The sequence below is a fragment of the Struthio camelus genome, chromosome 1, assembly GCF_040807025.1.
Source record: "Struthio camelus isolate bStrCam1 chromosome 1, bStrCam1.hap1, whole genome shotgun sequence".
Taxonomy (NCBI): Eukaryota; Metazoa; Chordata; class Aves; order Struthioniformes; family Struthionidae; genus Struthio; species Struthio camelus.
The window spans coordinates 64,735,974-64,758,129 of record NC_090942.1 but is presented as its reverse complement, the minus strand read 5'-3'; the positions used below and the strand labels follow the sequence as shown (position 1 = coordinate 64,758,129).

The following is a 22,156-nucleotide window of genomic DNA, read 5'->3' as shown; positions in this document are numbered from 1 at the left end:
GTGGGGCCATCCCCCCGGAAACAGGTCCCGGTGTCCCTTCCGGCACCCGCTGCGGCAGCGCAGGCTGCCGCGGGCTGGCAGCTCTCTTCATTTCAACTAGTGCAGGCTCCTCTGCAAATAATGTTTCATATCCCTCATCCAGTGCCTCCTGCACTTTTTAAACAGCGTGGCTCGTACATGATATCATTTTACTAAAATGACGCTTCTTAGATGCTGCTGTAACTAGAGCCCTTGCAGTGACCTTGCAGTCACGCACTAGCTCTTTCTTGTGCCAAAACAAAAGGTGAAAAAATAGAAACTAAAACATATAAAGCAATCAGTGGGTGTATATTTGCATTTCTTTATCCTCATTCTGTAAATGGCAGGAGCCATTCATGACTGTTTGGAGCTGCTGCTTCCTTTCTGCATGGTAACTTGCTTTGGCGCGGCTAGGTACTTTTATTTTCCTTTTTAAGAGAGAAGGAGGGAAAATAAGAGCAGGCTGACAGAGGTGCAGTGAGGCAGTAGAGCTGCAGAGCATGAAGGACAGGCTGGAGGCACAGTTCCCTCTTCACGTGGGTGTGCCGAGAAAGCCTGGTCCACAGAGGCGATTGACAGCTAGCAGGGAAGAAAAGGAAAGCAAGGAAAATGCTTTGCAGGCCTTTGCAGGCCAGGTTTTCTTTGAGCTAGCCTTCAGCGCTCTGTCCCCGTCACTTTTCGTTAGGCAAGTTTGTTTCTCTAGGCTTGTGTAAAAAAGAGCTGCATGCTTTTAATTAAAGTTGTGCGTTTGAGCAAGTCCCAGTAAACTAGGGCATGTGCCTTACTCGTATTTCATCAAGAAGGTAGCTTAATTTTTTATTAATATTTGACTTTTGAATTATTTTAGCTTAGGTAAATTGATCAAGAACAGACTGAAATTAATACACCACTCAGCCCTTCAGAGAAGTTTGCATTGACTTTATTGTGTTAGTTAAACTTGGAGAAAATTGTGTCTGAGCAAAGCCTGATAAACCATGGTTCCTTTTCAGAAAGAGGAGGAATGGATTTGTCTTGTACCACAAAGATGGTCCTCTGGACTTAATTTTGCAAAGTGGTCCTCTGGCAGAGGCTTTGCTGTGTCTCATTGTTCCCAGAGTCCTTCCTATTATATCAGTGTTGAAGTCCCCTGTAGCAGCTCCCAAGATTTCTGGCTTGTGACCTCTTACAGGACAAATGCAAGGTTCTCTGCAGAGAAAAGCAAGGAAAGGGAGTTTCTGAAGTCTGAAATTTTATTTCATGTGTTCAGATTTGAGAGGTGTATTTTGTTAAGTAGCTTAAGAGCCTGTCAAGGGCAAATGAAAACCATCAGGATGCTACCTTGTGTGGGAGGGTGGTTGTAGCATATGAGAAGACCTCATGACTGCCCAAAAGCTCTTCTGGAATTCCCCCCTCAAAACATGCAACTTTTATAATGACTCTCTCTGGGGAGTAAGAGGGATTATTTTTTTGAGAAGAAGAGCCCTTTTCTTGCCTACCGTATCTTTGAACGGAACAGCCTGAAACCTAAATGATGCAGTATGGCTGCTAGAGTTTTGTGATATCCGTGGGTGGTTTTGCCAGCGTTGTCCAAGTGAAGCAGCCAGGTGAGCAGAGGAACTCTGCGTGCGGTCGTTCCCTTCTGCACTGTGCCGAGGTGCCGTCCACCCCGCCAGACCACCCTGACACAGCCTACAGCAGCCGTTCATTAACCCAGGACAGAGATCTGGAGCAAGCCATAGGAAGCAAGAGCCCGAAAGTGTACTGCAGTAGCCTTGTTCTGCCTTTACAAAGCTGCTCTGTGTTAAGCTATGGTATTGACCCACACTGGCGTACAAGTGCCTTTCGTTAGGGTTTGCATGGCATATTACATGAGGCTTCAGTTTAAAAAAAAAAAATTGTTTCTGGTAATTTACTGTTTAACAGTATTTGAAAGGAGTTTTAGTCAGGAAAAAAAAGTGATTGGGACGAATATGAGAGGCTGAAAGGAGAGAGGTGCTCGGATGCTGAAGTGGTGGTTTCAGAAATAGATGAATTATTTTCAAAATTCCCCTCTGACATGGCTCTCCCAGAATGCAGACCGATCTAAATGCACAGGTCTTTATAGGGCTAGTAAGGTGTTAAAGCAGAACTTGAAACGTTCATTCCTGTTCCCCTGTTCTGGATCATTTCATTGACCATCTGGTGTCAATTTTTTTTAAAGAAGCTTTGTGTTCTGTGCTTCACTTTCTGTTTACCCGTTAGGCCCCGGTTTGGCAGTGTGCCCAAGAATGCGCTTGGTGTGCTGTCCATTCCCAACTCTGCCAAACGACGGTGCGTAATGATAAGCCGTCACGTTTCCTCTCCCATCTCACCGGGACAGTGCCATCCTACCACCTGCTAGAGGAGTCGTCGTTGGAAGGTGGGAGAAGGGATGTGAGAGTTTACGCAAACAGCACTTTTATTCCCAGGAAGTTTTTACTACTTGTTTTTATGGCTCTCTCAGATTTTTGTACTTGAACACTGATAGCAGCCTGACATCAAAGTGGTAGGAGAGAGATTTATTTAAAAAAAATTCCTTTCATGGGTCCCGTCTGTGATACTGAGAGGTGAAAGGCTTTCCATTTAAGCCTCCATCTCCTCTGTGGGCTAGTGCTATAATTAAGAATATAGCTGAGTTTTGCAATGTGAAAGTTCAGTGAATTTGCTTATCTGAAGGAACAGTGAAACCTCTACCCATCTACACTGACCGGAGTGAAGGGGCATATCTCAGCCTCAAGAAGAGCTGGCAGCTGCGGAGGTTGTCTGCTGGAAAGGAAAAGCCGGGAAATTACACTGAATGAACACTGAATTGTGTGCATTATTTGTGTGTGTGTACATGCATGCTAGAGAGAGAGAGAGAAAAGAAGGATGTGATACCAGCCGTACTCAGGGAGTGAAAGTGGTGAGTGAATGTGCAGGAGGCAGCAGTTGCACAGTGGTTTAGAGATGGGGTTTATGCCTTTTCAATGAAACGAGTGTGAGTCCCTGTGTTTCCCTTGGAGCAGGCTGGCTTGGTTGGCTCAGCCCTGTTCCCCGCAGACACGGGGCAAAATGTCCGTACATACGTCCATCTGCACGGCCGGGGCCGTGCTGGCAGAGCCCCGGTCGGGGCCGCAGCATGTCCTTCCAGTGAAGCTGCGGCACCTCCAAACGGCATACGCCAAGCCAGCAGAAATGCATTTCTGTCAGTACCATTGCATCTCCCGTGAGGGTTTTGACAGCACAGAAATATCAGCTAGGGAACATTGCTGTTTTTTTTCCAGCGCTCCTAGCTGGCCTTGCTATGCTGGCATAACACTGCTGTGTAAACTAACCATTAACCTAAACCAAAATATGGTTATTTAAACTGAATTATTTAGTTTACTTAAACAACCTTTTACACTGGTGTAAGTACATTGCTGTTAAAGTGAATCTTCCAATTGTACGTATCTGAATGTCTTTCTTTTTGTCATGTTGATAAAGCCTTTATTTTATTTTTTAGCCAACGTTTATTTTAGTTAATTTTATGTTGTCCTCTGCTCCTAGAAGCCTGTTTGTTTCAGGTGCTACCACAGCTTTTCTAGGATGAAAGCCAGAACTTTTTCTGGTGTTTGGTTTCCCTTATCACTATTTACATTACATTATCATTCAGGGCATTCCTGTATTTGTTCTCTGTTTGAAGAGCGCCCAAAAGATGACACCTCCGAGAGCCTGTGGTCTAAGTGTAGGCCAAAAAAGACGGGAGAAGGTGGCTAGAAATTGTTATGAAGATCTCAACGTTGTATGCTGTTCTCCTAAAAGAAATCCCCGCTACAAGCCTGCCTAATGCTGAAGTAAAGGAATCCATGTGAAAGTATAATCACTCCATGCGTGTTTATTATCAAAGTCCTTCAGGTTTTGTTTGACTATTTTGCTGTGTCCAGCTTCTTATCTGATGCTTTCTGGTTACCTCCCTAATTCAGGGACAAAGTTCAAGGAAAGACTGGCATCTACTTATAGAGGGTGGAGCTGGCAGAGAGATGGGTTAGCTCTGCTGCCTTTTTGATCTGAAAGTTGTCCTTGTGAAGTAGCCCCTGCTGAAGTCTGAAAGAGAAAGGGTTATGGCATCTCATGCATCCGTTATTGCCACAGTCATCAGGAGGAATACCACACATTGCAAATTAGAGGAGCAAGTCTACTCCCCCCATGGCACTGTAACATCATAGATGACAGGGCTGGGGACCGTATTTAGAAGCACAAGCAACTGCAGACAAATGTCTCCTGGGGCTGCTTTCATGGCCTTTTCTCAAGGATGTCCAAGGGTGGAGGTCCCACTTCATCGCCAAGTGCTCCGCTCCACTGCCTCAGCATCCCTACAGTTAGAAAATGGGCAATTTAAAGACTGTTACTTCTTGTCCTATCCCATGCAGATGTTGTGCGTACCCAGTGTATACTTTGCCTGCTCTGACACAGAGTGTTTCTATTTCTGAGAGAGCACAGAAAATGGGAAAGTTAATTCATGCTTTGAAAGCCTTTGCAAGCCTTTCTGGTAGAGCAGTGGCTTGATGGGAAGCCAGAAAACTCTGCTGGTACCCTACCAGTATAGTTTTAAAGCACCTAAAGGTATCCTGGCTCCTAGAATTTACTGAGTGGCAGTTTTTGGATACCCTAAAAGGCATATGAGAAGATGTGTTACAAAGAGCTTATTTTCTTAGTACGTGCTTATAATTTGACATCCTGCAGGAGCAAGGAGCAGCAGTAATTCTGAGACCTCTTCAGGTTAGGGCGAGCAGATATGAGCGTGTACAAAAATAAACAAATACCTCAGCAGAGCAAGCGAGCAGACAATCCTGTGCTGGTCATCAGTGGAGTATTTATAATTTTCCAGGTAATTAGCATAATGAGTTATTCACAACATTCGCTGTTGGTAGAGAAAATACTGTACTAATGTTAATGAGGGGGGAAGAGTAAATAGTGAGGAGGTTAATGGTGATTACTTTAATTGGAGACAGAAAAGAAAATCCTCTCTAGGGTCATTTACTCTATCCTCATGACACTCTACTAGAGTAGAATTTATTTAGGCTCATAACTGCTTCTTCTGTTCCAGTTTTAAATGTCTGAAGTGATGGCGGTGATGTCATTCTTGTGAGCTACGACATGAGATTCAAGTGAATTTCAGTCTTGGAAGGTGAACACAGCTCTCAAAAAAGCAAGTCTCTGAAAATCAGCTTAACACCTTTTGAAGTGTCTAAACAACACACTTCAAGTGACCATACAGCAGATTTTTCATAATGCTTTACCAAAATTGTAGTAAAAACAGTGCTTTAGGACAGCATTTCACAGCCATTGCATTGATTTTGGAAAATTCATTTAGAAAGATTTATAGTGAGCTGGATAAAGCTGAATTAGCGAATCACAGATACCCAGAAGGGGCAGTGTCCTGTTTATAAGGAAAGAGTGTGGTTACTGCGGTCAGACATCTGGGCCATAGGCCAGGCCAGGCCTCCTAAGCATATTTTATCTAAGTTTGTGTCAAGGCAGGGTGTGGGGACTGCAAGTTTTTCTCTTCTGAAAGGTAAAAGCAATATTCACAGAGGACATAGACTGGCATCACCCCTTTGAGAGATACATTACCTTGCACCAGCTGAACCTCTGCTTCTTGATCAGGGTCTCAGAGGAAATTTCCAGATCTGCTGTGAGCAGAATTGGTGCCAAACCACCTTGGTGGCTTTCCTAAGGCAGCAGAGAAGGTGAAGGCAGGCTGAGATGAGGCCTGAATGGACCCGTTCTTCTCAACCAAGTGTTAATCCTTAAGGTATGTATCCACTCAGCAAACATAGGGTGTGATTGCAACATAAATCATGCAAGCAGCTAACATGGTTCGAAGATCACGCAGCTGGAAGTGGGTCCCTAGGGAGCCCTTGCCCCTGTGCTAGCACCCGCACACCCACACTGCTCTTCACTGCTCTTGTTGCATAAGGTACTGGAACAAGCTCAGGCGACTTGAGAAGCACCTTTGTTTTGCTGGGTGGAACAAAGGGGACGTCTAGTGGTGATATTTTAAGATCCAGACTTCCACATAACTAGATGCATCTTGCCTTTTCACTGGTGCTGCAGCTTCCAGGAATGATCTTGTAAAGGGCAGACGTAGCAGTGAGTTTAAAGGTACCTCGTATCTTGTTTCCCTCGTAAAAGACTGAATACGGGTGAAGTTCAGCTCTTAGTGTCTGTGTGGGAATCCCTGAGATGGTAAAGGTACTCCCAAATGCGAAACGGGCGTAACTAAGGCAAAACGGATGCTGTCTTCCTGACTCGGCATGGCAGCTTTTATATAACCTCTCTCTTTGCATGCTGAGGCCCCAGACCATAATCAAGAGTAATTTGAGCTCCACAGAGTATGTAAGACCTTCCCAACCTAGGCAGTGCAGTGAGATCCCACTGCTATGACACAGACTTTCAGAAATCAGTTGCTGATTTCTCAGTGCTATGCATTGATACTCTCAGTTATATACCACCTTCCCTTTGACAACAGTGGGGGCCTTATCACGGAGTAAATCTAAAAGAAACAACACTGTATCTATCTCCCTTATCCACACCTTTATATACTACTGCTGCTAAAGCCAATGTCTGTAACTATATGCAGCAATGCAAGGCAACACAGTGAATAAATATTGAAGGGAGAACAAAGTGGTATTGCCAATATCCTATTTTCTTTTAGGATTTACAAAGATTTTCCTTGGAAATATGATGCAGTTGGCGGTAGGTTTGCTCTGGAATGTGCTCACAGAAAGACAGCTCTCTGGCAAAATGATCTTCCGGGCTAATCCAGTGTTGGTAGAGAAACTCAGGGGTAACTTCTGAAGGGAGGGTCCTGCCCTCTGAGGATCATTGCAACAGGCAGGGGTGGTAACATATCCCTGAACCACCTCCTCTTCCTCCCCTGCCTAAGAAATGCATCCTATTCCCTCAATGTAAAAGAACTAATTACTTATTTTTCAGGCTATTAAGCCAAATGCAATGTATACATGCCCCCTGATGTGTTCTGGAACTGCTGCTGCTGCAGTCACAGCAGGGGAGGATTGTGCTGCTGCTGTTGCCATTTTTTTCCTGTGGCACAATATTTAGACAAAGCTACCTCTTGTTCTTGGGCTTTTTTAATGCACAGGAAAACTTCTGCTCTGGCTGTTGCCTTTTTTCTTCTTCCTTTTTTTTTTCCCCGAACCCCCTAAGCGGATTAATTTCCTCGAATGACTGTTAGCTATTCCTCGATCACTTTCTTTCTCTTTGCATTTTTTTCCTAGAAAGAAGTATTTTTATTCCCTCCACAAAACCAGCAACAAGCAGAAAGACCTTGAATAAGAACCCTTTACCCTTAACCATCTTTATTTAGCCCATACTGTTTATCTGCCTTTCTGGCTTGCATGTGCATGAGGGCAATCATTACGTTTATTGCAGAACAGTCTTCAGTGGTAAAATTATTCTGGTGCTAAATGATGAACACAGACAAAACTCCGCTGTATGCCTTCTCTTCAGGCAGGTTATCACACTCCCATCCTCAGAGTTGGCTAAAAATGCCCATGTGACATATCAAAGTTGTTTCCTTTGCTGTGGATTCACAATGAAACCTTTTTCCCATTCCTTCCTTCTCTCCTCCCAGACTTTTGCAATTTCTTATCTTTTGATTTTTCAAAATGTAAAATGTTCTTATTTAATTCTTCCTCGTTTTCTCTCTCCTTCGTTCTCTTCTTTTTTGCCAAGAAATGGACTAAAATCCAAGAAGTGCAGATTTGTGGATGGGGGATAATATTTTTTTTCCCTCTCCTGAGGCTCCCTCTGCCCCTGCTGTCCATGTTTCATTGTTTTAAATTCTTCAGTTTTTGGAGGAAAAATTAAAAAAAAAGGAGTTGTAAAGTTATAGGATATCATTTTATCTTTTGCTGTGCTGTGATTTTCCCAAAGCTTGTGAGGTACCGAAGGGATCTGCAACGGGAAAAGATAGCAAATGTGTATTTCTTCATATCAGCAAGTTCTGCCCAGCTCCCTTTCCACTGCAACGTCCCATCGAATGGCTTTGCCTCCGTCATTTACACCAGCTCTCACTCCTTCAGACTGCACTGCAAACAGCAAAGCCCTGAATGAGAGGAAGGTGCCTCTCGTTTGGAGCAAATCTTCTTGATTTCCTTAGAGTGCATTTTGAAGCATTTTGTTGCTCTCAGCCCATCATCTGAACTGCCAGGGGACAAACCTGAGTGGCTTTGGTGCAGGTCAGGCTTGAGGGGGCTGCTGCTCTTTAGTGCTTCGCAGAGCTCTCCTCTGCTTTTCCAGTGGAGCAACAGTGCCAACTGCCGGCTGCTGAATTTGGCCTGTAAGAGATGTCTACTCTAAACGGGCTCTTGTTCATTTAAGCTTAATTTTGAGGGCATAGGTACATAAAATCTGGGATTCCTTGGCTGATGGTTTGGGTACTGAGAAATAATATCTCAGTTTTTTAGTCCCTGTTTCCATACCAAAATAATATTTCATCATGGTCAGATAAGCCCATGCCAATTACCTTTCCTTGGGACATTTCACACAGTAGTTTCAACACTTTCCGCTAATCTTGTTTTAAGGTTCCCTGTCTCTGTTTCTCTTCTGATCTTTCTGTCCCAGCACTGGCTGCTGGGAGGGAGGAGAAGGTTTCTATTCAGCATGGTGGAAGTGCAATGAAAGGTATAACATACACTGTGTGATCTTTTTAATCATTCAGTACATAGTAGCTGCAGTTTGCCAACTACAAATTTGAGATTCTTGCATGTGCTGCAGCCAGTATGAGATCTGAGGTGAATTAGATGGTGGTTTACAGACTTCTGCACAGGGTTTGCCTGCCACACAGCTGTTTTTTTTGTGAGAAGAAAGGGAAAGAAAACGAGGGAAGAAAGGAAGAAGAACAGAATGGGTAAGTGTAAGCATGTTTTATTTGATTAAAATTTCCATGAGATGCTTAAATAGAAAATAAATGATTTTCTTTTCAAAAGTAATATCAAATGGAAAAGAAAGTTCTTCTTCTCTAAGAATTTCCTATGAAAAGGTGTTCTCATTTTTCTCTTGATCTTAATGCTTTGTCTTTCCCATGTCTCTTTGTGGCCTGCAGTCTTTTTCTAAGGGGTGTTGCAGGAAAGGCAAAATGAACGGGGAGTAGGAGATGGAGGAGGCAAAAAAGTGAGGAGTAAAAAAGCCTTACAGAGAAAGGGGAAAGAAGATGAATGGGTAAAGCAAGTAAACAGGGAGAGAAGGTTGGGGAAGTCTGGGAGAGAAAAGGGAGAGACAGAGAGGAGACAGGCAGCCCAAGAGACTGAAAGCTAGTTTGATGACTCAGGGTTTCTGTGGGTTTCTTGCACCTCCCAAAGTGCTGATTTTCACCTGCTCCCAGCCACAAATTTAATTCCTAAATACAAATGAAAACAAATAAACAAATAACACAAAGCAGACAAATCTGCTATTCCTAAACACGTTTAATGAGTCCAAACTGAGGCACAGGTGGATTGCAGTCATGCAAGGTCTCTGAACCAAGGTCAGAGAACTTTGGTCACCCAGAAGGTTCAGCACAGCTTCCAGCACTGTTACTCTTTTACTCACGTGTGGTTTTTTTTGTTGTTATTCTTTTTGTTTAGTTGTCCCCCTGCCCAACACTTTCACAGGGGAATCTAAAGTGGCAGTTCTGAACTTCAAGAGAAAAAAAAAAAAAGCATTTTGATACTACTTTGAAAGATGGGAACATCAACTCGTTTTGTGAAACTGAAACCTCAGATTTTCAGGAGGATTTTCTCAGGCAAAACTTATAAAGCTTATGACAAAGCTGACATCCAGGCAGCCTGTCCCTGGCTGAGCACAGTAAGCCTGTCCAGCAGCCCTGAGGTGGCCTGAGCACTATTAGACACAGGAGAGCCACTACACACTGGTCAGCAAGGAAAAATTGTTTAAGGGCAGTGCTGCTTACATCCCGGGTCTTGTGGCAGACAGGTTTTTTTTCTAAATGTCAGGAGCAGGAAATCTGAGTAATTAGGGAAGAGTCTCTGTCATTTGTTTCAAGCATGTGCTTTCCTGACTCCTGTGGGTGCTGGGAGTGATTTGAAAATGGAATTTGGGTATTGCCTCGCATCTCAGAAATCAAAAGACAAATAAACAGAAAAGGAGTTTTTAATGCCATTATTTCTAGAAAAAATTCATTATTTTATGAGGTTCTGGCATATGGTTTTCAGACTCATGCTTGAATCTACGATAGCGTAAACATGACCACATCCCAGCTGTCCCTTTTTAGTACACTTCTCACTTATTTACCTGCGTGCTAGCCACAGCTGTCTCATGTGAAGTCACAGTCCTATTTCCCAACTCTCTGGAAGAGAAAAAGGAGTGAGAACAGCAAAGGTTGTTCTGATTTCTGCTTTGGTTTCTGCATACAAGCACTTACATGGGGTAAAAGTTACATCCTCTAGCAATTAGCCAAATGTGGTCCTAGACCACCCCTTAACTAAACGGAGAACCACTACTGTCCAGAGCTCAAAAGTTTAAGAGTTTGAGATTCTTATTTTTTAGTGATATTCCAGAATATTCCAGAAAATTACTGTAATTATTGTAATAACTGTACGCAGAGAAAGGGATGCTACAAGCAGATGGAAACAGTAACTGCGTTATAACAGAGGTGTGCTGCAAACACCCAGTCTCGTGCAAGCACCACTCAGTTGACTTCTCCCACCGTCCACTAAAACAATGCTTCGTTAAGCCAGTCAGCTCCCTACAATGGCTTGCGATCACGTGATCTCCCGTAGCACAATAGATGTGACCTGTTCTATCCTTTCTGTTATATTCAGCAGGCAGGAGGTAAAGGCTTATCCCAGCGAGCCCAGCTGGCTTTGCAGCTGTGCAGGGAGGATGGGGCTATGGCGCCTGTGGTGCCACCAGGAGTCTACCACCACCTGCGGGCAGGACCGTGTGGGTGACAGTCCCACCAGCGGAGGGCCAAGGGGTGGTGACCATCCTTGAATCATGCATAGTTGCCTATTTCGATCTCTATTTCCATGATGTTTAGTGAGAAGTAACAGAGCAGTTGTGGTTTCTTTTAAACATTTCTGTGCTATATGTGTGACCGGGAAGTCAGAATTTCTGTTGCTGGCACCCTATGGATGTCCCATGCATAAGGGGTGGTTGTAGTGGGATTTGGGGGAATGTGTGTGTTTTGGCTCATCCCTGCGCAGAGGGGCAGGCCCTCGTCTCCCCTTCACACCTGCTGCCAGGCGCAGGACACCTCTCCTCCCATGTGCCTGCCCCGGTGCTCCTTGGACCTTTTGGTAGTCTACATTAACCTAGTGTAAGACCGTTAACTTTTTTTCCTTTTTAATGGCTTTTGCAGGGGGATAGGGACATTAGTATACTGGTTAGATTGCTTTCTGCAAAGACAAATGAGTGCTCAACCTGGCACATTGAAGGGGGTTTGAGAGCTCTGCTGAGAGCTCTGTTCAGGAGAGTCAAGTATATCCATCCCCTTTCAAGCAAGCTGTCAGTCAACCTAAGCCGTAATGTGTAACTTTGCCTCAGTATTCAGGAGACAATCCAGTCTTCCAAAACCCCACCTGATCCTCCTGGCCTTTCTCTCTTCCCCATCTCCTCCCTCTCCAAACCTGTTCTGTAGGTATAGAAGGGTAGCTTTAATGCAATGGGCCAACTGCACGGAATTGACATTATACGTGTAACAAGAATAAAGCACCATAATAAGAAATGTTACTGCGATATTTGTGTTTTCGGTTTGGATATTTCTTGGCATTCACTGGATTCCTTCTTTGCATGTTCATTGCTTAAATCATCTAATTGCCATATTTTATTTTAAACTGTTGAATATAGAAACATTTTTATTGATTATTATCACCTCATTTAACAAAGGTTTTTTTTTTATTTTTTAGAGTTTTGCCATTTACATTGCTCATTGAGAGTCTTTCAGGGTCTGTAATTTCAATAATTTATTTGCACCAGTTTTGGCTGAACCTGTAAAATAACAGTTAAAATCCATTCATTAAAAATAAAGAGAAAATCATAGATTGGGTCAACAGCAGGTACTTATTTGAGTCACTAAAGCCATGCCTCGAAGCATGAGGGAGAGCAGCCAGAAGTGGTTGGAAGGCCACCAAATAAAGCACAGAAACAATAGGAGATGTACAAGAACAGAATGTCTCCTTAAGGGGAGCTGCTCCCCTTAAAGAACCCCACAACAAACTTTTTAAGGTTTTTAAGTTTTTAAGGTTACCTTCTGAAGGGAAGAAAGAATAGGACTCATTATCTGCCATTACTGTGCTAGCAGTACTTTACTGCTGAGCACCTTCCAGCTGCAGATTGGAGAAGTCCTATGAAGCTCCACTCTACACTCTGTCAGGTTAATTATTAAAAGACCGACCTCTAGGGTTTGTGTTTTAACAACTGTAACATTTTCCTTCCCAAAGGAACAAATATTTGGCAGTTCTGATTTGGATTTGTGTGCTCTTGTCTGGGACAAGTCTCTTCCCTCCTTTCCCCAGCACTCCCGGAGTGGGGGCAGCCCTCCTTCCCCTATTCCCTGAGTCTCTAGGACTTGGTCTCTCCTGATGCACCAGGCGCTTGGACCCTGCTCATTCCTTATGAGCACACACAGATACTAGAAAATTAACAGTGCTGTTCATGAAGGAAATTGAAATTCTGTGAAAGTGACTTCTTCTGTATGTACTGGTCTGTTCATAGTGTCAGTGTCTTGACTCTTTATTACTGATATAAATAACTGAGCTGAATGTCATGTCATTAAAACTCTTTTCTTTTTTTTTTTTAATTGAACAAAATGAAAATGTTTCCAGGACATGTGGTTGCAATTTTCAGGATTTTGTTTTGAGTAAAATAATTTTTCTTGCTTTTCATTCAGTATTTTTCTTTCACATTTTGAAAAACAGCAATTTTTTAACCAAATAAAAATTGCAATTGAAAATAATTTTGGCAGACGATGAAAAAAAAGTATATTCAGGAACTTCTTCAAAAGTAAAACTTGATTGTATTTCTTGCAGAACCAGGAAAAATTATGAGTACCAGTAGTTCACCCTAAGAGGTGAAATAAGAAAATAACAAATGTGCATAGAGGTCAGTCATCTTCAGGACCAAACTAAGCCTCTCAGAGCAAGGGACACGGCATGTGTTGGCCTCATTGACCTTTGAGGGTGCAAATCAGTATACACCTGCAACTGAGTTTTTTTATAATCCTGGCTTTCCCTCTATCCCCTTTTCTTGCAGGTACACTTTGTGATTGTTGCTGGTCCAGAGTGGTCTCGCTGTGCAATCAGACAAGCAGTTGTGGCAGAGGGGAAGCAGAGACTGTATGAGCCCATCTTACTCCTGGCTGCAGCTTCTTGGTGAGAAAGACTCCGGTTGCAGAGACCTTAACAGCAGCCCTACCTTGTTACCACAGGCTAATGTGTTTGGTCACTCCTAAGCCTTTTTTCCTAGAGGGTATTTGAAAACACTAGGTTTGCAGGCATGCTAAGTCTGTATTTATTGGCCTTAACATTTCAGTGCTTGGGTTAAGACCTAGTATGCAACGCTATTGGGGGAAAGAGAATATAGATTTGAGAGCTGTCCCTCCTTGTACCTATCCTCTGGGGGCTTGGAGCATCCAGGAGTTCATAGCCTCCTATGGGACTGGCAAAAGAAAGACTCAAAAAAGTGATTTCATTTAGGCTATACATCAGTTTACATATAGGAAATTTCTAAAAGAGACCATAGGTCTGGTTGAAAATGTTCCAGGGTCTACAAACTGAACAAAGCTGAAAATCCACCTATCTTGCCATCTGAAGGAATCTACCCTGCCTGAAAGCATGTTTTGTGGTTACAGTGAAGATGGACTGAATGACCTGGATTTGCTCAAGTGCAGGTCTGCCGCCTAGAGGGACATAGACGGATGGAAGAAACGGGTCAACAGGGTCCTTATGAAACTCAAGAAGTTCAAAGACTGAGTCCTGGCCCAGGAGGGATGAGTCCATGGCAGCAATAGAGGCCAGGGCTGGGTGGCTGGGGAGCAGCTCCGTGGGAAGGCCCTGCGTGCCGTGTGCTAGCAGCCATGAGCTGAGCGGGGCCTGGCAGCAGGGACAGCCAGCACACCCCAGGCTGCAGAAGCCAGGCCAGAAACTGAGGGAATGATGAACCTCTCCAGCCCTTGCTCATGAGACCAGGCCCAGACACTGCATCCAGCTCTGGGCCCCTAGTACAAGAAAGACCTGGACAAACCAGAGTGAGCACAGGGAGAGCCTGACCACGAGGGCAGTCAGACAGCAGTGCTGGTTGCCCAAGGAGGTTGTGCCATCTCCATCCTCGGAGGTTTTCAGGCCCCGACTGGGTAAAGCCCTGAGCGCTGGGATCTGAACTCAGAGCTGATCCTGCCTTGAGCAGGACGTTGGACCTGAGACCCCCTGAGGTCCCTTCCCACCCGAGGCATCTTGTGATCTTGTGACCTGCTGGCCTTCAGAGATAAGTGATTTCCACCCACAGTCTACCCTCATCTTGTTCCCACCTCTGCTAGTGTAATTATTTCTCTGACTAGTTTTGAGCCTCATTCTGTGAAATGATTTGGGTTCAAAAACAAGGGAGTCCTGCTGTAATCATGTTCCGATTTTTAACTTTCACACAGGCATGAGCTCCTCCTAAGCCACATATTTCTCTGAGTAAAGGGAAGAGAGCATTATTATCCATTACAGGCCTTTATCATCGAGATATCCAGGCTCTTTCTGTGCTTTTTGAATATACATATATATTTTTTTTCTAATGGTAAAGCAAGATTGAAAGAACTGAGCAGACTCAATCAAGGGAGCAGGAGGCAGAGGAACGTCATTACCCACATAGACATGAAATGTTAGGATTGAGAAGGCAGAAAGCTATTCTTCTATTTAGCAGCAATAGGTTTTCATGGCAGCAAGTTTGGAAAAGCTTACATCCTTACGATTAAGCTGCATTCACCGTGGAGGGATGCCTGGCCCTCTCTTTCCGGGCACTGGTGCCATGGCAGTGATGCTGGGAGCTGGGGAGCCACTAGATGTCCCTTGTCACCCGAGTGAGGTACATGGCTTTTCCTCCCAGACGCCAGTCACTTAAACACTGTGTTGTGTGTATGTATCATGTAGCCTCAGACTACAGGCAGCAGCATGGTGAGTGCTATAAAGAAGCCAGTGTTTAAACTGTTAACTATGGAGAGAAGTTGTAGCTGCCTTAAGATGAAGTCTTGTATTAGCCTGTGAGATAATACCGTACACAAGAAGGAGAAAGGTGGTTCGTTAGCCTCTTTCTGCCTAATTTCCTAGTGAAAGGCAGAAACCTTCCCTTATTCCAGGAAGGTTTTTGTTCCGAAGGGGTGTTTCCACCAGAGCCAAAATTTTCTGGCGAAAAGGAGTGCTGTTAGGAAATGCTGGTTTGTTGAGCCTGAAGCCCTGTGTTAGACTAACTTTGGCTAGCTCCAAAGCAGGCTTCCCCAGGGCCGAAGGTGGGGGGTCCCGGCAGGCCTGCACCAGCAGAGCTGGTGGGAAGCACGGGGAAGCTGTGCTGGCGTATCCTTGCAGCTGCTCAGGGATTTTGACATTTTGGGTATGTTCATATTAAAGCAGGCCAGAAAAAGAGACCATTTCAGCGAACAGCTGTTGGACCCTAGGTGCTTTCTACTAGCTGGACATATGGTGGGGGTGGGAGGAAATGAGTCAACGCTGGCTTCCCATAAGGTCCGCGCGCCCGCGGTTGGCACCTGGCGGTGGACACGTGTGCCGCTCGGGCGCCCCGGCGAAGGGTGCCCCGCACCTCGGCCAGCCACGTCCTCCCCGGCTCGGGCCTCCACCGTGCTCGGCGTGCCCACGTCTGCTCCTCGAGAGCAGCCGCGTGGGGCTGTCCGCCTGGGCAACAGTGAGTGTGTTGGGAGTGTTTTTCAAAGGTAAGTAAAAACTGACTTACCGTAATCTCTCTGAGGATAGACTGCTGCAGTGCGCGATTGCATGACCCGAGCTGTTGCGTGTTCAGCGTCACCTCTGCCGGCCTGAGCGACAGAAAGGAAGTATTTGCTGCTTTCTACTTCATTTAAACCTCCAGGAGCCAATAGCCCTCGTCCTTCGTGTGCATCAAGGCACCCACATGTGCCACTAGGAATCCTTTAGCAAGTAATGTTCGAGCAAATCTGCTAATAACAGAGGCATGCACACAGATCACCGTGATCACAATTTGGCCTAACAGAACCTTTATTACTAACGGTGATGCTGGAGATGGAAAACCCAGCTTGGTTCTCATATCCCTGCTGTAAAGTAATAAAATAAAGAAGAAGAAAAAAATCATGAGTATGTTTGCTACCAAACCTTTATAAAACACAAAAGTGGAACCCTGCCAATGCTGTTGCTAGCAATTTTTCATAGCAGTGCTGCGCTCTGAGGAAGGATTAAGAGTGGAAGTGCATTTTGTATCTGCGAAATTAGTATCATGTGATTGTGTGCAAATGGAGGTTTTACAGTCATTTGGCATTTGTTGGCCTCTATTGTAATTATTCTGTGCTGCTTTTATATATTCGGAGTATTTTTCAACATTTTCCATTAGCAGAATTAGAAAATAAATTATCGTAAGAAATGTGTATGTGTCACTAACTCAAAGAACAGACAAAAGAACTGGTTCAGTGGAAGAGGTCTTACAAAAACTGAGCAGTTTTGTAGTTTGTCAGTGATATTTTTGTTGAGAACACAGGTTAAGGAAGGTTGGCTTTTACGTCGTCTCTTTTGTTCATCTTTGTTCAATGGCAGAATTGTCAGCTAAATTCTGATGGCAGAACCTTCTTCTTTGGTGGTAGCTGAGAATGATATAATATCATGTATAACAGTAAAAAGAAACCCAACCCATAGCTAGTATTTGAATACCAGAATAAGCCTTCAGGACTAAGAAATGAGCCTGCAGTACTAAGAATACACAAAAGTCTACTAAGAATTCTAACCATTAAAAAGCCACCTGATAAAATCCGTAGCAAATAAAAGAGGATCGTAAGGTGTAATTTAGAATTATTTATTTCACCACCTCTCTTATTTAACGTTAGTGTATTCTTGGCTCTTAGTTCATAACCACACACTAATTTTAAATGTAAGAAAAACTCTAACTTTCCACCATGCTAATTAAAGTGTATGTCACATATGCATCTGGGGAGAATTTTCCATGCTTTCCAGGGAGAATGGAAGGAAAGAACAGCAGTGCTCACTTTAAACTGGATTTTTTCTAGTACCTTGCAAAGAGGATTCGTTGTATTTTGATTAATCCATGCTTGGTCCACCTCGGACGTTTCCATGGAAACAGATTTTTTTTTATCTTGATGGCAACTGTCAGGCTCAGGAAGGCTAGCTCCACTCTGCACAAAACCACTTGAGCTCCTAAAGAACTGCTTGCTGGAGATTTAATGTGCATAAACAACACTCCAAAATTCCTCCTCAGTATTATTGTTGTCAGTACTAATAGAGAACTGTGTTCTTAATGATACGCGATGGTGCCTTTTCACTCCATAAGAAAATAGGAGAATAGGGGAATAGAGTATTTTCTATTCCACTGGGAGAGAGCACTTTTCTTGGCCCAGAAAAATTAGCCTGCAAACCTTTCAAAATTAAATTTTAAGTGTTCTGAAGTGCAAATATTAACTGTACCTAAATCATTTGGCTTAGAGACTGCTAACATTTAATTAATCTTTTCTTGAAGATTGGCAGTAATTTGAACAAATTATTCTTGTGTCACAATTTTTGTTTTTGTTTTTTTTTTCAAGGGAAAAAATAATCTCTTCAGGCATGCTGCTGTGATGTTGGGAATAGGTTTTGATGATCAACCAATAGAGGGAGCGTTTGTGTGTCTTATTAATTGTACATAGTGGTTGGAAACATGATTATCATTTTTCATGAAACTTTTGGGTGGCATAATTTTTATCTAAAATTATTAGAATCCTTGTCTGTTTGTAAAAATAGAAATTTTTTTTTTTTGGAGTGTGTTAGTTTTCAAAATATCCAAGCTTGACTTTTTGTTGACAATAGAAGTAGTTATTTTAAATTGATCTCCTGCTTTTGTTGTTTGGAAAATCAGAAGTTTTGGATCACAGAGAATTTATTGTTTTGGTTAAAGAGTAATTATTGGTTAAAAGTACTTTGAGGAAAACAATTCAAACACCTCTAATTAGTATTTGACTTATTGCTTTTATTATAGTGGCCCCTAGGAATGCCAGCCAGACTTCAAGATCCCATCATATAACATGCTGTAGAAACACAGAACATAAACATCTTTATTACTATAATGCCCTGGCATCAGTGTCTGTAAAAGTCAGGACAGAGACAAGAAAAGACCTATCGATTTGTTCGTCCTGAGAAATATTCTTAATAACGTGGAATCTATCGAATGGGAAAAGCAAAATCGCTTTGAGAGGGAAATACAGTTTTCAGGTTTCTTTCAAGCACGTATAGCAAATAGAGAGTGTATACATCAAACTAGAGAAAAAACTGGAAGCCTCAGGATGTGCCGGTACCTCTTTAACACGTTCGCTGCCAGAATCTGCTCATACAGTACTAATGCTTTTAGCACTGTGTGCTCCGATTTAATCTTTCCTCTTAAGCTTTTGGAGCACTCTGTTACAGTTAGCTCCTATAATTACACTTTATAATTCTTCTCTAACCTCAGCAGGAAATGTGAGGGTCACATTTTTCACCACTGCTCTGCGAATCGGGGTCGGATACCCATGTGAACGCCCCAGAGGCTGTGCAGAGGTTTAGGGCAGGAACTTAGGGAGTGAAATGCTGGGGGGGCACCAGGGCCTGGCTGCAATTATGGGAGCAAAACTGGACCAGGATTCGGGACATAACAACCTTCCTGACTGGGAAAGGTAGCAACGGCCCCCGCGGTCATGTGGGAAGGCCCTGGTGGTCACGTCCAGCCTGCTTGGCTTTGGAGAACTGCACGGCCCAAAGTCCAAGGTTTCTTTGGAGCTGGCTGTATTTCTCGCTGTATTTACAGGTAGGGCTGCTCTGAGGAGTGCTCCTGTCAAACCGTGTGAAACTCCTACGGTGGATCCTTGGTGTTAGTAGCATTTTTTTTTTTTTCAAGAAACTCCATCCCTGCTGGTTATGTGGGGATGCAACTATTTTTTTTGCTGTTTGGCCTGTCTCCCGGAATAAGAGACCCCCGCAGCCATGCAGCGTCTCAGGCTTTTGGGGACAGGAAGACATAGAACAATGTCAACGGCATTAACAAGTTCTTAAAAGTAAATGGGGAACGGTACAATCCGTGACACTGCCGCCTGCGACAGAGGGAGAGCCCTATTTATACCCCAGCAGGCTATTCCGAGTGTGCTAACGCTGGGAGTGAGCAGCTGTGAGAAAAACAGAGAATAAGTGATAGTACACTCTGGAATGGAAATCACAGCAAAGCGCCATATGTGTTGGCTAAGTAATACCACCAAAGTCCTCGTTTCAGCATTCTGACGAGATAGCTTCCAAGTAACTTCATGAATTTTCACGAAATATTATGCCACAAAGCAATCTCCAGAAGTCTCTGGAAATGCAACCGCTCTGACCCATACAAAGCACACGAGACAACACTGTGCTTGCCAGCAAAACTCAATCTCGAACGCTCCTGGAAGACCAGGCAAGGCTGTAATATTTGCACTTCTCATTGCATATCTCATTAACAAAGGTACATATCGTCCCCTGGGTGTACCGTTTTCCTAATCATGAGAGCCTTACGTGAGCAACATGCAGATGGACTCCTGCTTGTGAGACTGGAGCACTGCAGTATTTACCTTCTCTAAATGTTTTAAAAGAAATATGAGAACAGGATTATGTATTCCCTTGAGAAGGTAAAAAGATGCTTGCTTTTCCATGTGGTTTAGTTAGTTTTTTTAATATTATGACACCGATTATTATCAGTGTTTTTTCTTCAGTTTTGTTCTCAAGCTCTTCAACGATTTGAAAAGCTCCCATCAGTGGAAGGCCGTCTGTGCAATGGAGTAACTCCAGTTCAGCCGTGGACACAGCGGTAATGTTGCTGAAGCCCATGCATATAGCCCTGGGCAAGCCAGGATTTGCATTAGACGAGACCCTAGAGTGGACTTTCTAAAATTTTCAAACGAAGCTGGCTCCATTTGTGCCTGTAAACACAAGCCAGACTGTTAAAAGCAGTTAGTGCTCCTTTATGGCCTCATCTCTCAGATATCTTGGCGTTAAACATGATGAAGCCTTGAAAACCCAGCATGCCTTGAAAAAATCTGGCTCCTGAAACCCTGCCGAAAGTGCTGGCTCTGGGAACCAGCTCCAAGGCCCCAACAGAAATCGTGAATATGACTGTAGCTGGCCAGCCACCCCAGCGCAGCTTCCCCCATTGCCCAGGGGAGATCCCTCGTCCGTGTCCGAGAGCACCGGCTTTATTGCGTATGCATTTCTCTTCTGCCTGTCCCCGTGTTGTCTCAGAAATGCCTTGGCGCTTGCTATTATTTTCAATGGTGCAACATACTGCATCCGCCCTCGTGAAGGCACGTGCTGTGGGAGGGTGCCCTGCTCGCAGCCCTCGGGGTTTCCCCCAGCTCATGTCCAGGCAGCTCCAGGCGCACAGCCCCAGCCGCATGGCTCCTGGGGGAAACCATGCTGCCCTGCGGTTTTGTCGGGCGCAGGCTGCAGCTTTTCAGTGCAAATCACCTCAAATAATGTGAGGATTGTACTGAAGCCCAGCAGATGGGTGTTTTGGATATGTTGCGTCTCATGTCCTGAGGGTTATCTGAAGGCTCAAGGGCTGCTGCCATAGCGCTGGGGCTGTGCGGGGTAGAGCCGCCAGCCTTGGGGTGGGCTCGTCCCTTCTGCCCGGAGGAGGCCTGCAAGGGGATGGCCCGAACGCCGGCTCAGGGGACATGGGCTGCCTCCAGCTGAGAGGGAGCCTGAGAGCACGTGGACACCCCCGCGACGCCACTTGGAGTGACCCATAAAGGATTTGACTGTGTAGGTGTCCACCCCCCACTGTTTTGATTAATTTTCAGTTTCTTCCTCAGGTTAATGTACAGGTGCATAATAGCATCTCAGGCCAAAGCTTTTCTGGCAGTTTGTTAACACAGACAGTTTTGCTGTTTATTGTCTCCTCAAAAAAATAAGTGTACATTTTTCTTTTGAGGAAACATGAGGTAGATGCCAGAAGAAATCTTCATGCCAAATTTTTCTTCTGGGTTACTTGAAAAAAAAAATCTAACAATTTTGCACTTTGGTTTTAGAATAAGGTGTGGGCCAAAAGCTGCTGAGTCTCTTTTCAAAACTGAGCTAAGATGTCCATAAGCACATATCTCACTGGAAATCCCCAGGATACAGGTACTTAAGCAGTAAAATTTCTCAGGAATTTAAGGTCTGAAGGTGCAGTGAACAATCCATGAGATTCCCAATTTTGTAATCAATTTAGTCTCAGCTCCCAGGGGTTGCCGAGGTTATGTGCCTTACCATAACTGTTTAAAGGTCACGTTTAAAGGTTAAGTACAAGAGGTCTCTCTATGGCTTTGATGAATTGGAATAATTGGCAGTCACCACGCAGCAGCAGAGCACAGGAAGACTGTGAGCAGGATGGTGCCTCCGACGAAGTTAAGCACAGGTTTTGGGGCCACAAACTCGTAGGACTGCGCAACTGCTGCTTTCATCTTAATTGGCTTCATATTTGAGATTGCTGTCTTCCTGCTGGTGAAGTCACAGACTGTGGAAGTCTGAGGTGAAAACTAGGGCACGGAAACCAGCTCCTGAGCAAGATTCCTCTCATGACTCAGATGCCTCTCACCTCGCCGAGGGCTAAGAGCGCCGATGCAAGAACAGCATTTCCCATGAAGAGCCATAGTTCTGAGTGCAAAATTATAGGCACATAGTTGTATGGTTAATCATGAATCTGTGGGGCATTTTGAAAATGTTGCATAACAAAATTATTAGCTTATGTGATACTAGCTCCTCAGGGAAATTACTGTTGTATGAACATATACGTTAACCCTATGCCTATTATATTTAATGTTCTGTTTAGTTAAAAATAGCTTGCTCAATCATTTGACCTAAGTTGGCAGTGTGCTTACAGGTCACCAAATTAGTCAGAACTGTATTTGCTGAACTTTAAAGCATAGTTACTTAGGTCCCATGATGGGATTTGCAGGTTC

At 44.0% G+C, this 22,156-nt stretch overlaps 1 long non-coding RNA gene across 2 annotated transcripts in view; it reads left to right on the top strand.

The window, feature by feature from the left end:
• Positions 1 to 17,909, top strand: part of LOC138067444 (uncharacterized) — a 28,923-nt gene extending 11,014 nt beyond the window's left edge. Inside the window, exons 1-3 of one of the 2 annotated variants that reach the window (XR_011141404.1) lie at positions 5,448 to 5,548; positions 5,641 to 5,788; positions 13,252 to 17,162. This is a non-coding gene — a long non-coding RNA (uncharacterized lncRNA). Of the gene's footprint in view, positions 1 to 5,447; positions 5,549 to 5,640; positions 5,789 to 13,251 lie in introns of those variants that run through there. The other variant, XR_011141403.1, reaches the window with a different exon arrangement.
• Positions 17,910 to 22,156: the final 4,247 nt, after the last annotated feature.